Source organism: Amblyomma maculatum, chromosome 1 (genome assembly GCF_055883805.1).
Source record: "Amblyomma maculatum isolate TAMU_Amacu chromosome 1, ASM5588380v1, whole genome shotgun sequence".
NCBI classification, from domain to species: Eukaryota; Metazoa; Arthropoda; class Arachnida; order Ixodida; family Ixodidae; genus Amblyomma; species Amblyomma maculatum.
In genome coordinates, this window is record NC_139344.1 from 408,547,868 (window position 1) to 408,564,212 (window position 16,345).

General features: G+C 44.6%; 4 non-coding genes across 4 annotated transcripts; all 4 read right to left on the reverse strand.

Annotated features, from left to right (window-relative positions):
- Positions 1–10,622: 10,622 nt before the first annotated feature.
- On the reverse strand, positions 10,623–10,704 carry TRNAS-GCU (transfer RNA serine (anticodon GCU)). Its single transcript has one exon. It is a non-coding gene; the product is annotated as a tRNA-Ser (tRNA).
- A 73-nt stretch (positions 10,705–10,777) lies between these two features.
- Positions 10,778–10,859, reverse strand: TRNAS-GCU (transfer RNA serine (anticodon GCU)). Its single transcript has one exon. It is a non-coding gene; the product is annotated as a tRNA-Ser (tRNA).
- A 5,068-nt stretch (positions 10,860–15,927) lies between these two features.
- Positions 15,928–16,009, reverse strand: TRNAS-GCU (transfer RNA serine (anticodon GCU)). The gene has a single exon. It is a non-coding gene; the product is annotated as a tRNA-Ser (tRNA).
- Positions 16,010–16,084: 75 nt separating this feature from the next.
- On the reverse strand, positions 16,085–16,166 carry TRNAS-GCU (transfer RNA serine (anticodon GCU)). Its single transcript has one exon. It is a non-coding gene; the product is annotated as a tRNA-Ser (tRNA).
- Positions 16,167–16,345: the final 179 nt, after the last annotated feature.

Here is a 16,345-nt window from a genome sequence, read left to right on the forward strand (position 1 = left end):
CAGCGTCCACTTCCGTTTGGGCAAACGGCTGCTGGCTGGCATCAGAGGCCTTTGTTTTAACCGGACGAGCGGAAGGCTTCTCAGAGGCAAATGAAACTTGCAGACTTTAATGATAAATTGTTTACATTCAGAGAGTGAAAACTAGATATAACGGGGATCAACAAGCTCCCAACTAGGTCTTACTCTCTGAAAGCCTCATTGCAATTCAGAGCAACAAACACGACGTCCGCATTTTAAGGCTCTGGGGCTGGCACCAGATTTCATACTATGATATTTCCAGTCAACATGTTTGGGATGAACGCAGATTATACTTTTTGCTTTGCGCCAGGTTTGCTGTCGTCTTTCATTGGATGTGTCGTCTACTTAGTCCTAGAATGTTAAGGACAAAGTTAAGGCAGACTGAGAGCAGTCTTATGGTGGCCTATGCGCTGTGTATGAATAAAGTCCTATTATTACTACTGCTGCTAAATAAGTCATCTTACATCGCACAGCACACGGACGCCACTTCGAGGCGAAACGAAGTGGCGTCCGTGTGCTGTGCGATGTCAGCGCACGTTAAAGATCCCCAGGTGGTCGAAATTACTCCGTAGCCCTCCACTACGGCCCCCCTTTCTCTCTATCCACTTTCACTCCCACCTTTATCCCTTCCCTTACGGCGCGGTTCAGGTGTCCACAGAGCAAGTGTGACAGATACTGCGCCTTTCCCTTCCCATGAACCAACCAACCAACCAACGAATGGTGAATATTAATGCTACGCTCGGGATGTCTGTAATGACAAGAACATGACGGCCATTTTACGGACGTGTAGAGGATAGCCACAATGCGTTTTCAGGACAGCGGTAGGACGATCATCTAGCGCCGCGTCGACCCACCTTAGACCGGACAAGTCACGCGCGCTGCTGGGTCCACTTCATCATTTAACGAGAGAGCGTTAAAAGTTCCGTGACGCAGAAAATATGGTGTTTTCATTGTGAGCTGGTAGTTGACCAAGAAATGATTCTTCGATGGCTTGCACGACCACAGCCCGTCTCAAGGCAAGCTCGCGCGCTTTGTTACGGCTTGCGCATACGCCCTGCGAGCAAGGGAAATTATTCTGAGCGCCTCGCGCCACCACTCGTCGTGTGAGGGCGATACGAACCTGCCCAATGTAAAGCCCCTTGATACACTGTCAAGGGGCTTTAGCCCAATGTAGGGTTCCTCGATGCCTTTCGCGTCCGCTTTCAGGGTGGAGACACTACTCTCTCCGGCGGCATGTTAGGTCCCATTCGGCCATTCGGAAGCATTAAGCGCAATTGGGTGGCGGTCGGTTTTGATGAAAAAACTGCCGCTATAGTGCAAATTTCCGAAAACTTGCTGTCCTACCAAGGCAGGATGGCCTCAGAGAGTGTTGTAGCTGAGAAATGAAGTTAGTTGCGTTAAATTCTGTCATATTTTGTTGGCCATCTGCCCAGAAGCTCTTTGCCTTGAGGACAGTCTTTGCATTCTGATATGCGTAGCATATATACCTCGTCGCAGTTTTCTCACCTGTGATGGTCGAAGTTTCGATTATATGGGACTTAACGTGAACGTCTTTTTGTAGTGTAAGGAAAGTGGTCAGTAGGTAAGAGAGCTGTTTTGAGATGAGATAGCGACAGGAGCTCTCTCTAGAAGGTTTCAGACTATTTTGGAATAATGACAGGGACGTATCTGGAAATCCTGTGTATCGCATCCCGGTGGGAATATCCGAATAGTAGTAATATATTTTATAAGTCTTTTATTTTATTTTATAAGCCGATATTTTGCTTTTTCTGCCTTCCAGCACGCCTACACAAACGAAACTCCTCGTTCCGATTTACACTTTCTGCGTAAAGCGCAAGCATGCTTTCTACCACGCTAGTTATGAGCCCCGTGGTTATGAGAGATTATACAGCATGACGACACACCGATTTCAAATTTTAGCTGCGACAGGCAACGAAGTATTGGCTCAGAATTTTATATATATTCATTTGATATTTTACCTTTTTTTTCAGTCTTATATTTTTACTTTTTCACACCATATTTTTTGTTTTATTTCTAATTTTTTATTTTTTGCAATATAATTCTAATGATGTTTTTGATTATCAATAAATAATTAATTGATTAAGTCCTCCGTATTAACAACCAATCACCCATTACCCTTCCTATCCATTACCTACCACTTAACCTACGCCCCTACGTTTTTCCTGCTGCGTTCCGAACACTTCCGACAATTGCCGACGACACCGGAGGCGAAATTGGGGTAGGGCGATGGCTTTTGCAAGCATTTTTACATCTCGCCCTGATCGAATCGGGCCCGTTGCGGCCGGAAATTGAACTGGTGGCTTCGTGCGCAGCATAGCTCTCAGGTGTGATGTGTCTTGGAGTTTGAGCGTTGCCGTGGCTGCACGTGCTGCGCGGCTCCGACGCGGACTCAAGCACAGTCGCATTTCAGGCCACCCTTTGACGCTGAAGAAATGCGTCATGCTGCTAATGAAACATATTCGTCCTCCTTTTCTTATCCTGTTTTTAAGACTGCAGCGTATTGTTTGCTGAAGAAGAGTCAACTACCATGATGCACTAGAAATTAAGTTAGAAAACTGAGAACACTTTAGTAATGGACTGCATTTGGCAGAAGAGTGGTGGTAGATATTTCATTCTAGCAACAGAATATATCACGCGGTGAGTATTCCGCCTTTTCACATCTTCTGCTGATTTCTAATTAATAAACGCTCGTAACAGTTTCAGTGTGCTATAAATAACCGAGGACAAATTGTCGACAGTTTATTGTATATTCCATTCAGGCAGTGATCTTTTGCCTGGAGACGTTGAACACGTAGAGTTACCTGCAGGCTTTTGTCCTTGGTGAGCATGACTGTGTCATTAGATGATATTACTGGTGAATCTGGCGTGCGCTAAACGGTTTTCACATTGCACAGCGGTCATAAGAGACACTGCACATAAGTATGGGCCTCACGCGGTTCTTCATCATGCGCAAACATCCCACACTGAGTGTGCTTTTTTTTTTTTTGGGGGGGGGGGGGGGGAGGGGGGAGAATTTGGCCTGTATCAAAATGCGGCCGCTACGGCAGGGGATCGATCCTGCGACTTCGTATGACCGGCCGAGGGCCGCAGTAATTCACCCATCCCAGCCGATATGGAAAAATAAACTTTTCGCATTTAGGCCGCACGACACCTGGCAAAATGTCTGCTGCATGCATGCGCGAAAAATATTATTAATGAATACATTTGCATTTTAGTAGTTTTCGCAAACCACGATAATCGAAACGCGCTACATCTTCTGAATTTTAATTCTTAAAATAAAAACCAAGTATGCGAAGACATCTTTTTAAGCAACGTGATCTCTAACTGCTTCACCATACCATAGTGAATTGCCATACTACCATGTACCATAATTACCATGTACCATAAAAACGTTTAAGATCACTGCGGCAACTGCACTGAGGGAATGCGTAAGCATTCTTTGTGGAAGAAAGAAGAGACACGGAAGAAGAGGCTTCAGGTTTGTGCCGTCACACTATGACATAACATCCCATGGAAGTTGGTACCACGTGACTCCCCTTGCACGTCGACATTACCCCTTTTCTATTTCGACGTCTGATTGAATTAATTGGCTCTAATTAAGTACTCTGCATGCACCACATTTTTTCCTCTGCGATATTTTTTCATCCTGTATTTAACGCAACATACCTTTTCTTCTCCCTCGTTTTGTTCGAACGTAATCCTGCCGAAAAACTTCTGTTGACACGACCTTGAAAGCACACCTGACGTCTGATTGGCTTAATTGGCTCGAATTAATTAATTACTCCCCATGAACTGACCTTTTTTTCTCCGGCGAGAGTTCTTCATCCTCTATCTAGCGCAACTATTCGTTTTCTTATCACGCGTTTCGTTCAAAAGTAATCGTGCCGACAAACCTCTGGTGACACAACATACCCAACGTCTGATTGACATAACTTGCTCTAATTAACTAATTACTATATTGTGCCAAATTTTTCACCAGTGGGATTTTTTCATATATCTAGTGCAACCTTTCGTTTTCTTACCACTCGTTTCGTTCGAACGTAATCCTGCCGCTGGTGACACGACATACTTGACGTCTGATTGATTTAATTAGCTCTAATGAATTAATTACTCCGCACGCACGGATTTTTTTTCCCAGCGCGATGTTTTCATCCTCTATCTAGTGCAACCATTCGTTTTCTTATCGCTCGTTTTGTTCAAATGTAATTGTGCCGGCAAACTTCTGGTAACACAACATACCCGACGTCTGATTGACATAATAGGCTCTAATTAACTAATTCTGCATGCGCCAATTTCTTCTCTAGCGAGATTTTTCATTTTCTATCTAGCGCAGCCATTCGTTTTCTTATGTAACCCTGCGAATGTAACCCTGCCGACAAACATCTGGTGATACCACCTTGATAATACACCCACTTAATGCTCACGCATTATTAAATTAAATAAGCGACTAAGTGTGCCAAAAAGAACCTTTTCTAGGATGATTTTAAAGTGCAGTTTTATGATAGACAACATGTGCATAATATTCAAAGATTAGGCGTGTAAAAAACAATTTCTGGCGTCGATCTAGCTACTGTATAAGAAAGTATACATTATACAACTGACTGTGCGAGTGACTGCTATTGCTGGGTATTCTGAAGTATTAAGGGACTGAATTAAAAAAAAACATTATTCCCTATTTTCCTGTGACAGGTTGTATAAACCGAATTTCGGAAACAGAATTTTATGTTTTTCGTTACGAATCCAATTATGGAACTCGTCTTCTGACTAGATCTTAGATGTTCAAGTCCACTCGATCAAATTAATGGCGGGCACAATTGCCGTCCTTCTTGTGCGTACTTTCAATGCTTATCTAGTAAATGAAATACTTCGAGGAAATCCTCAATGCACCAGGTTTTTTGTTGTCCCGAAAAATGTGACGAAAATGCTTCGCGAGTTACAGACAATTGATATTTAATTTTTTTTCGAAATTCTAGAAAACGCGGTTTATTCAAACGCGTTAATTCACAGATCAACCCAACAGCATAACTAAACCTTTGGGCGTATTTAGGACACACTGTTCGTGCCCTGCATGGTCAAAAAGTATTCTACCGAAATTTGAAGAAAAATGTTACGTACTGGGTGTTTCATTGCCTTTATAAATGCTCGCAGTGCGCGTTCGGCAGAACGCACTGTTTGCGTTCGATCCAATGCCGGGGGTAATCCTCCGTTGGTGCTTCATACACAGGGAGAACGTTATCGCGCTTTTTGTGTTTACATTTTTTTTTTGATACACCGATACTTAGCATGTGGAAAGCTTGGCTTTCCATTATGAGCGTTTTCACACTATTGTGTTCTTTTTCCAAACTTTCGTTTTCCCGTTATTTAAGTTAATTTATCAATCACATATTTTAAAATTTTTAAATCAGCATTATCAGGCATTGACCTTTGAATACCTCTTTTAACTGTTTAAATTTTGAATTAAATGTCAATTACGAGCTTTAAATATTCTTAATGAGCATGGCATTGGCTTTTCATTCTCAGAAATTGATATCTTTGTACCCTCATTTTACACTTTTTCATTTTTATTAATTCCAATTAATTGATTAGTTACGCCCTAAACTTTTCTACAGCATCATCAAGCATTGGCTTTTAATTATGAACATTTGACACCTTTGAACCCCTCTTTACAATTTTTCATTTATTTCAATTTATTGATCCATTAACTGTCCAATTTTTAAATTTATCGCAAGCACTGATTTTCACTATGAACACTCTCTAACACCTTTGAATCCCCTTTCTCTAGTTTTTCATTTTAATTTATTTCCATTTCAACAATTGCTCAATTACACGCACTGCATTGTTTAAGTAGCATGAGACAGCGTTCATTTTTCATTCTGAGCAATTCGGCAAATTTAAAATTTCCACTTTTTGGTTATTTCAGTCATTAGACTTTCAGTTATACACTATACATTTTTTACTGGCATCATTAAACGTTTGCTTTTCGTTACGAGCATTTTGACGCCTTTGAAGCCCCTTTTTCATAATCCTTTTCATTTTATCGATTATAATTAATTAATCAACCAATTAGAATGATTCCATTCCCCCACTATCGCCTATCTCACACCAATCAATCATCAATCACTAGAATCACAATTCCCATGATAAAAGCTTTCTACGCAACCGCCAATAATTTCCGACACGCGGTGCGGACAGCTCATAAAACTACTACTACGACGCCGATTCTGTTTCAGCCGGAGTTGTATCAACTATCGCTTCAAACAACCAAATGCCAGCGCTGGGATCTGAGTTCAGGATCTCCGAATATTCCGTCTCGTGCTCTGACACAAAATGCGGAGGTCCTGGGTTCGTATCCCACCCACGGCATGTGTTTGTTTCTTGACCTAGTTTGTGGTTGCATGCAAATCATAAGAATACAGACAGGGAAAAGAAACTAGCAAGGGAAACAACTACCTGTCATTAATAAAATTGCTCTATTCAAAGCGAAAATGTCATAGCAAATGCGAAGAAGCTGAAAGAGAAAACCGTCAGTATATTAGAAGGCTTCTCTGTTACAGTCGGAGCAAAAACGAAGTGTCTGTGGGAATTTTCCAAACTGCATAAGAGCGGAGGCAGCTATGTAAACCTAAAACACAATAAGCTTACCCGAGCATTATTAAATTTGTGTACGATGACGGTCTAAGCCAAGTTGGAAAAAATGGCTTGATACAAGCCGGTATCAGTATCTAGAATACCGTTTTCGGTTCTGAATTGTAGGAGTATTAGTGGTTAGGTATAACACGGCCGCTCAATGGAGGCGCGCCTCCATTGAGCGGCCGTGGGTATAATAGAGAGATTTAGCATACCGTGATCCGCGATCCGCCACCGTGACACTCTACCGCTCGTGGGCGGGGCGTTCAAGCTGATTGGTTCCGATGCGCCGGGTCAATGTGCCGACATCAAGTATGTGGCGCCATCTATCGCATCAAAGTGATCTGGGCATGCGCAATGGAACGCGCGGTGGCGGCCCACGGTAGCGGATCGCGGATCACGGTGTGCTAAATCTCTCTAATAACTCGAAAATTTACTGCGCATGACAGAACACTGCACGGCTGTTGGTACGAAATCGTGGCTATTGATCCTGATATCGGCGACATCGAAGTTTTTCTAGCAGACGACACGTGCTACAGAACATATAGGAATTGAAACGTAGGGTACGTTTTTATACATCTTTTTTTTTTGTCATATCGTACCATGTTCTCGTCTTGAAATTCCAGTTGGTCAATGCCAAGCTGTGTGGTGCAAAATTAGATTGCCAAATGGAAATGGTCTGTCAATTTTTTTTTTTCCTTCTGCAGGTCACGTGGAACTTTAGTTGATGTAATGACACAATTATATAAAACAAAGGAAACCATCTAACAAGAATGCCTTGTTTAGACATTTTAACATGCGAGAACTGCGTTTCATCACAGCATAAAGCATGTGCGGCACCAACTCTGGTGCGTTAAAAGAATTTCCAAAACATCCTGCGCGGCTTCGCATTGACCCAAATGGTGACACACGCATCTAGGCTAATATATTTGATTTAGTAATGGCCAACCAATCAGGTCGGGTTGCGTGGACCTTTTTATCGACAGAAATCGGCGTTCACGAAACAGTCCTGTGCCATATGCAGGTATGCTACAAAACAGTGAAATAAAATTCACCAAGGACAATCTGACTACCAGAGAGCTAATACTGTAGGAATATTCTTAGAAACCTTCCGATTTTTGAGGCGCTGCCAGATATGGCATTGGTAATGAGCTATGGCTTTTTTCTTTCGAAAACAAAATGCTATAAGTTACAGGAAAACCTTTTTTCCTTCATGGGTGCAGTCGCCCAGCCACTGCACAAATAAGCCATAATATTGTCATAGCCATAATATAGTCAATATAATGCTATTTTACGGCGCTTTCACAACAAAGGACAAATATTACATAAAAAAAATGGTTGTGGTTTAACTGTGGTTAACCTTAGTTGAATGTCGATAGCAACGGCTGAAGCTTCTTTTGCCTGCTACATTGTTCTCCTATCACGCCCTATCAGTGTAAGGTGCTACATTACTGGGGACACTTACGCTCATACTTTAAGGGTATGACGCGAGAGCAAAAGCTACCAGCCCACATATAAATGAGAAGGGTTCAATGCTGCTGAACCGAATGTGGAGCGAAAGCCTTAGCTACCGGTGACCGAGTCGTCGTCGTCTTCTTCTTCGTCGTCTTTGTCCTCTTCGTCGTCTTCTTCTTCTTCTTCGCGGCTGTTTAAGGTCGAACGCGGCCCTTTCCGGGATGACGCGACGGGCGGGAACTTGGCGCAGTATTGCTATCGCAATAAAAATTATAAAATAAATCACTTTCTTGGCAAAGGCAAGCTGGCGACTGCTAACATGAACCTACAGAAGGCCATGCTCTATCTAAAAAGATTTTTCTTGGCTTCTTCTCGTCAAGGCTTAAAAAGAACGCGAAAAGAATTTTGGCGAAGCGGCAAAGAAAATGTAGGCATTCCTTCGCTCATGTGGGATGTTGAGATCATTGATGGAAGTCTCGAAAAGGCAACAAGTTAGGACGATTTTTTTTTTCAGTTCAGTATTTCTACCCCGAGCGCCCGAAGCTCCTTATCATCCAGCCCAGTGTAATCCAATGCCGGGCATCGTAGTGGATGAAAGGGGAATTACCGCACTTCTTCAGCGCTTAGATCTGTTTAAAGCCGGTGGCCTGATGGCTTGGCCAACGGGCGTTTAAAGTTATGCGTACTATCCGCATCGCTATTTTTAGCTATTTTATTTAGGAAGTCTCTCCTTACCACGCTTCTTCACAAAGAATGGAAGGTTGCCTGCGAGGTTCTGATTCATAAGACTAGGCCTTTATAGCTGCTATCAAATTACTGTCCCATTTCTTTAATGAGAAGTGCTTATAAAATTCTGGAGGATATGTACACAGACATTACGAGCTATTCTAATGTTACTTCCGTACTAAACTCAAACCAGCATGGCTCCCGGCAAGGTGCATTCTGAATGATGCAGCTAACTCAATTTGTTCACGAGGTTTGCAATTTTTGAATCGTGGTAGAGTTGTTGACTGCGTGTTTATAAATTTAAGAAGGCTTTTGATAAGGTGTGTGTGTGTGCGTGTGTGCGTGTGTGCGTGTGCGTGCGTGTGCGTGCGTGTGCGTGCGTGTGCGTGTGCGTGTGCGTGTGCGTGTGCGCGCGTGTGTGTGTGTGTGTGTGTGTGTGTGTGTGTGGAGTGACACAAGGATGTTTTCTCGAATTGAGAGATTTATTATACAAGCCTACCTAAGGTCTGTGCTCGAATATGCAGGTACTTTATGGGATCCTCCTACAAATGTTGATATATGCAGACTAGAAAGGGTCCAGAACATGACGGTCTGTTATGGGGCCGGAAATTACGGCAGACACGCCAGTATGACAAATTTAAAACAGAAATTGGAAACCTTTCGAAGTTGGAAGGAGATAATTAAGGCTGAAACTATTCCATAATATCTATTACAGCAAAAGTACCATTCAAAGAAAAAATATATTTTTCATCCACACTACACATCTGAACGGGTTGATCACAATCACAAAGTGCGTGAATTCAAGGCTCGAACTAATCTGTTCATATCATCGTTTTTTGTTGTTATACTATTGATGCATGAAATGCCTTATCTTTATCTATCGTTAATTTTACTTACAATTAGTTTCCACTGTCGTTGTGATTTATTTTTGTGCCTATATTGTTATGTTTGTATGAGCGGTCCTTCTCACTGTAAAATCACGTGTATTGCTGTGGGTAAATAAATAAATAAAATATTTTCACGTCTACATTGTTATTTGAATTTGGTCAACAACGAAAATCCCCTGTTTTATTTTCTGTTAGAGCCCGCTTGCTCCACTCCTGTGTTTTCAAGGAGGAATAGCAGATGAACCATTTGAATTTTGTCGCCTTAAAAAGTTGGAAAATGAAAAGTTCGCGAACTTTATTTCTGTGGCTTACAATATTATTGCGCACTTTCGAAATTTCTACACGTTAATACCTTTCATACGTTGGGGTTTCAGTCACTGATAGCGCTTAAAAAAATGCGCACATTGGTATTTGCAAAATGGGCAGTGTTGAGCTTTTGGCGTGCTTAATTGTGCCTTCTTTTATGGTGTGACATTAAACGTTCTCTAGATAGCGAGCTTCCCGTAAATCAAGGAGTGAAGCAACTGTAGAACTGTTATCCTTCGTCGGATGCAGTATGGTATAATTTGGTTCGTTTCCCTAAGGAGCAAGGGCAAATACCAATTTTTGTATTCCCAGACCAATACATGACCACTTGTCGAAACGTTGGCTCGGCTTACGGACCGATGCTCCCCCTCAAGCGTTGTTAGTGCTCTTTCACACAACGAGCGGAATAACTCGCTTCGATGGCGAGGTGGTTTTTTTTTTTCGAACCCACGCGGGCAGAGCCCAATGGATTAGCAGTCCATCGCCTTAACCTCTCGGCCACCTCGTCCGGATAAGCAGTGCAGCAGCTGATGGCAGCCCCTACATTTCCACAAGGGCATTGAATAAAATAGAAAACTTCTCCGACGAGGATGGGATTCGAACCCACGCGGGCACAGCCCAATGGATTAGCAGTCCATCGCCTTAACCTCTCGGCCACCTCGTCCGGATAAGCAGTGCAGCAGCTGATGGCAGCCCTACATTTCCACAAGGGCATTGAATAAAATAGAAAACTTCTCCGACGAGGATGGAATTCGAACCCACGCGGGCAGAGCCCAATGGATTAGCAGTCCATCGCCTTAACCTCTCGACCACCTCGTCTTTTTTTTTTCTTTATTGCCGTGAAACACAAAACAAAAATACACATGATAAAAAACGTCAACTACACTTGAGATAACGCGTACATGGCTAAAATCTTTTCAAGTGCACTAACTCATCAAAGAGACAATGCCATTGGGGCGGATCCTGCTGCCTCATGAAAGTTTCGCGTATATACACAACACTTTCAATAAAGTTTTCACGCGCAGATCGTGTATTTGTATCTGCATGACGCACCTGCATTCGTGTTTTCCACAAACTATGGAGGTCAAGAAGCATAATTAAATCATAAGGTGCATCATCGTTCTGCACTGGTAGGAATCTTATACCGTAAGGAGTTAATGGAAGTTCCTTTTTAATTGTCCTCTGGAGGACGTCCCACAGAAAGACAGCATCCCAGCACTGTAAGAAAACGTGTTCAATTGTTTCCGGTTTTTTGCACAACAGGCAATTTGTTGTCCAAGGGACGAAGATACCTTTATCATTCAGCCAGGTTTTAACAGGGAGCGTATTAGAGTGAAGTTTGAAAAGGAACGTTTTAGCAGATGGCCTCACGGGCATCTTCTTAACTCTTTTCAAAACGTCCTGCCCTGGGCCTCCGTAGTGTAATGCCCGGTAAAAAGGCACCGGCAGCATCACGTCAATGAGATCTTATACAGTTTTTTGGGGGGGACATTGTAAAGGTAATCAAAAGAAAACCGCACTTCCAGCAACTTGCACGAAAAAACAACCTCGCGCAGGTAGCCAGTCACAGTACCAGGCATGTTTTCACATGACACAATCCATTCAGGGAGCAGCCTCTGCAATCGCACTTGCATCACAGTTCTTAGAAAGGTATCTTTCTGATCACGGAGGAATATAAATCGCGAAACCACCTGACGCAAGAACAGATGTGCAAGGCCAAGCCCGCCCCTTTTAACAGAAATAAACAAACCCGTCCGGGCGGATTTTTCCCATGTGGATGCCCAAATAAAAACAGCAAAAACGCGGTGCATTTTCTGAATTGAGGTTCGTGAGGCACACAACACATTTATGAGGTACCACAGCCTCGAAATAAGAAAAACATTGCAAATAGAAGCGCGCGAAAACATTGACAGTTGCCTTCCTTGCCACGCATCCGCTTTTTCTTTCGCTCTGGATATTTCTTCCATCCAGTACACGTTGGGATCTTGCTAAGATTCTAAAGGCACGCCTAGATATCGCGTCGGGAGAGCAGACCATCGCAGCTTACAGAAGAAATCAGGTGTCACGTCCCAATCACCGTGCCAAAACCCAGAGCTTTTCTCCCAATTGATCTTACATCCGGTTTGATCACAAAATGTTTGGACGACACCCGTGACTTCACAGATGCTCTTTCTGGTTGCACAAAACACTGCTATGTCATCAGCATATGCTAGCATTTTCACGTGTGCTGATTGCAGCTTGAAACCTAAAATGCGATCGCTATCAATGATAGCCAAGCAAAGTGGCTCTAAATACAGTGCAAAAAGCAGGGGTGAGAACGGGCAGCCCTGCCTTACCGATGAACGTACTGCGATGCTGTCAGTCAGTTCCCCATTCACTATAATAAGGGTCGTGCAGTTCGCATACGCCATTTTAACACCCTTCACTATGACTTCACCAAGGTTAGAATGCTCCAAGATGGAAAAAAGGATTTCGTGAGAAACACGGTCAAAGGCTTTCGCCAAATCTAACTGCATCATGGCTATCTGACCACCGAGTGCGTCGACACATTCTAGTACGGTTCTTGCAACATGTATATTCGTGGCAATGGATCGACCCTTGATGCCGCACGTTTGATGAGACCCAACCAATTTCTTTATCATGCTTTGCAGTCGTTTTGCTAAAACCTTCATGTACACCTTGTAGTCAACATTGGTGAGGCTAATCGGTCGATATGACCCCACCAACAGTCGCTTCTCCGGATCATCTGTCTTGGGTATTAGAACAATGTGCGATGTAGAGGAAGACAATGGAACACTATTACGTTCATAAGCTTCAGTGATTACACAGAGCATAAACTGAGCCGCATACTGCTGAAAAGTTTTAAAGAAGACAGCGCTTAGACCATCCGGCCCAGGGGCCTTCCCAGGTGTCAGGTCATCTATTGCAGATACTATCTCCTGCAACGTTATCGGTGTTTCTAGGCGCGCTTTACTTTCGTCATCCAGTGCAGGCATCAGTCTTAGAAAATCTGTTTGAAAGCCGCCTACAGTCTGATGCTTATCGCTAAGCAGTTCTTCGAAGTGCTCTGCTACCGCACGCTGAATATCTTTAGCATCTTCAGTGATATGGCCGGCATACCTTATACTCCTAATTTCTTTCTGGCAGGCGTATCTTTTCTCGTCTGCTAGTGCTCGTTTTGTCGGCACTTCTCCTGCCCAAAGTTTTTCAGCCCTTGCACGCATAACAGCCGCTGTGTATCTTTCGCTGTCGATTGTTTCCAACTCACTTTTTATCTCTCGTATTTTACTGGCGAAATGCCCTGGCACAGAACTTTCCATGCTCAAAAGAAACTGGAGTTGTTCATTCAGTTCGTTTTCTTTTTCTTTCTCTTTATGCCGCACCTTACTGCTCTTTTCTATGGATTTCAATTGGACCCACTCTTTGAAGTTGTCCCATTCCGCTGCAAAACTTACTGGTCGCACAGCTAGACGATTTTCAAACTCTGTCTTAACTTCCGTAAGGAACTCTTCATCGGCGAGAAGTTTGGCATTCAGTTTCCATAGGTGCCAGTTAAAGCGCGACTTCTTTCCTTTCCTACCAAACACTGCACTCACGAGACAATGGTCACTGAAAGACACAGGTTTGACCTCATATGCAGTACATAGGGAAACGAGATCAACCGAGGCATACACCCTGTCCAATCTAGCATGGCTATCTCGCTGAAAGTGCGTGAACTCTGGCTGGTTTCCAGTGGAGCACACACTATCAACATCCTCAAGGCCATACTCATGCACAAGTGCATTCAACAGCTCGGAGCTTCTGTCTCTTCGAGGTTTACACTTCGCCGCTCGGTCCACAGCTGCGCACTCACAGTTGTAGTCGCCAAGTACAAGCAAGATTTTGTCGACCTTCAACCACAATTCAATAGACTCAAAAAACAATTCACGTTCGCATTCTGAATTGGGAGCATACACACACACAACACGCCAGCATAAATTACAGTAGGTAAAATCAGTAACCAAAAGCCGACCACTTGGACAGGCAAAAACGAACTCTACACTTACTCCCAGCGTGTTACGTATAAATAAAAGGCTTCCACCCGATACACCAACAGAATGGCATACACACACATAAAAGTTTGCTTGAAAAGAAGCCACCATAAGGTCAGTGCTTTCTTGGCTCTCAATCTTTGACTCTTGCACAGCTGCTATATCTATATCATTATCCACAAGGAGGCGACTGAGCTGGCATTGTCGCCTTCTTGCTCCCAGCCCTCTGACATTCAAAGTAGCTACGTGTAACGGCGAATTAAGCTTGAGAGTCATGTGTTAGAAAGGGACGCCCGTACCCGCATGGTGCCTACCTTCATGGTTGCGTGGCCTCCGCTTCTGACGAACAGCGGCGTGTGCATGCATGTAATGTCCTCCCAGCAGAACGTCGGGATGCATTCAAACGAAGTCCAAGCCCATTGTTTCATTTTTGCTAACACACGCACCACTTGGTTGCAGAAGGTTCCTGACGCTGGTCGGTAGGCAGCCGACCCACAAAAAGTTCAGGACACCACAGAACTACGGAGGCGGTTTCCCCGCCTGCCGCGTGTCAGCCGAGAAGTTCGGCTTCGGTCTCAAAGTTGCTCTTCGAATGCCCGCAGTTTTCGGCGGCGGCTCACCACAAACACCGCCTGGCAGCTGATTCTTCTCGACGCTTTCCTCGTGCGGACGTTTTGCGGCAATTAGGGCTGCTGTCTCCGGCCCAACTTCCATGGCGTCAGTACAGGGAGGCTCAGCCCTGAGATCCTCCTCAGCGTCAGAAAACTTCATTAGGTCTTCAGACGCTTCCTTTGACGCGTTTTCATGGTCCTGGGATGGAACGTTCAAGACATGCCGAGTTTCATTATTTTCTCTTGAGACCGTCACCTTATTCTTTGTTAAAACCGTCATGGAAGGCGCGTCCTGTTTTGTTGGCTGACCTCTAATGTCAGCCGCCTCCTCTGCATCCGCCTCGTCCATAATTAACTCGGAAGAGTCTTCGCTGGTCCCAGGTCCGGCAATGCTAGCGTAGGTACGAGCACACTGGCTGTCTTCATGCCCGAACTGTCGACAGGTTCCGCAGCGAGGAACCCGGTACTCTTTGCGGATGTGGCCTGTACTCCGGCAGCGTAGGCACAACGGGGGTCTGCCTGGCACAATGACGAGCGCCAGCTCACCGCTAACATTCAACTGATGCGGCAGGTCATCCAGCTTCATGCCAGCTTTTAGCTTCAGCGTGACGAGCGTAGTAGTAGAGCCCTTTTCAAACATACCTTTAACACGCCAGCGCTCCCGGGTAACTTCCGACACCTTTCCGTACGGCGCAAAGGCAGCACGAACATCTTCGTCCGGCACGTTGTGCAGCAGCCAGTGAAGTTTGAGTCGCACGTCCTGGTTCGTCGGATCAATCACCAAGCAGCGGCCGTTCTTCACAGTAAGCTCACCTACACTAACAATCATAGTCACCGCTTCACTATCCTTGAGAGTGACGGCCCATACGTGGCTGATCCTATACGCCCCCATAGCGATAACATCGGGTATTAGCGAGTGCTGTGCTAACGCATCCCGGAAATCTTCCACCCGGTACGGGCGGGCCCTGATATCAGCGTGCAAAAAAACGGTATTCGAAACAAACCAACCTGTTGGCAGTGCAGGCAAAACAACCTGGTAAGTAGTTTCCTGTTCAGTAGTCCTGTTACCGCGGCCTGACATGGCCGCTGAAGCCGCTCCTGAGGAGCCCTGCATCCTGCATCCGTTCACTGGCGTGGTCGGAAGCAGAATCACCTCTCGGCCACCTCGTCCGGATAAGCAGTGAAGCAGCCGATGGAAGCCCCTACATTTCCACAAGGGCATTGAATAAAATAGAAAACTTCCTCCGACGAGGATGGGATTCGAACCCACGCGGGCAGAGCCCAATGGATTAGCAGTCCATCGCCTTAACCTCTCGGCCACCTCGTCCGGATAAGCAGTGCAGCAGCCGATGGCAGCCCCTACATTTCCACAAGGGCATTGAATAAAATAGAAAACTTCCTCCGACGAGGATGGAATTCGAACCCACGCGGGCAGAGCCCAATAGATTAGCAGTCCATCGCCTTAACCTCTCGGCCACCTCGTCTTTTTTTTTTTTTTTCTTTATTGCCTGTTCTCTCGGCCACCTCGTCCGGATAAGTTTTCTAGTTTATTCAATGCCCTTGTGAAAATGTAGGGGCTGCCATAGGCTGCTGCACTGCTTATTCGGCCACCTCGTCCGGATAAGCAGTGCAGCAGCCTATGGCAGCCCCTACATTTTCACAA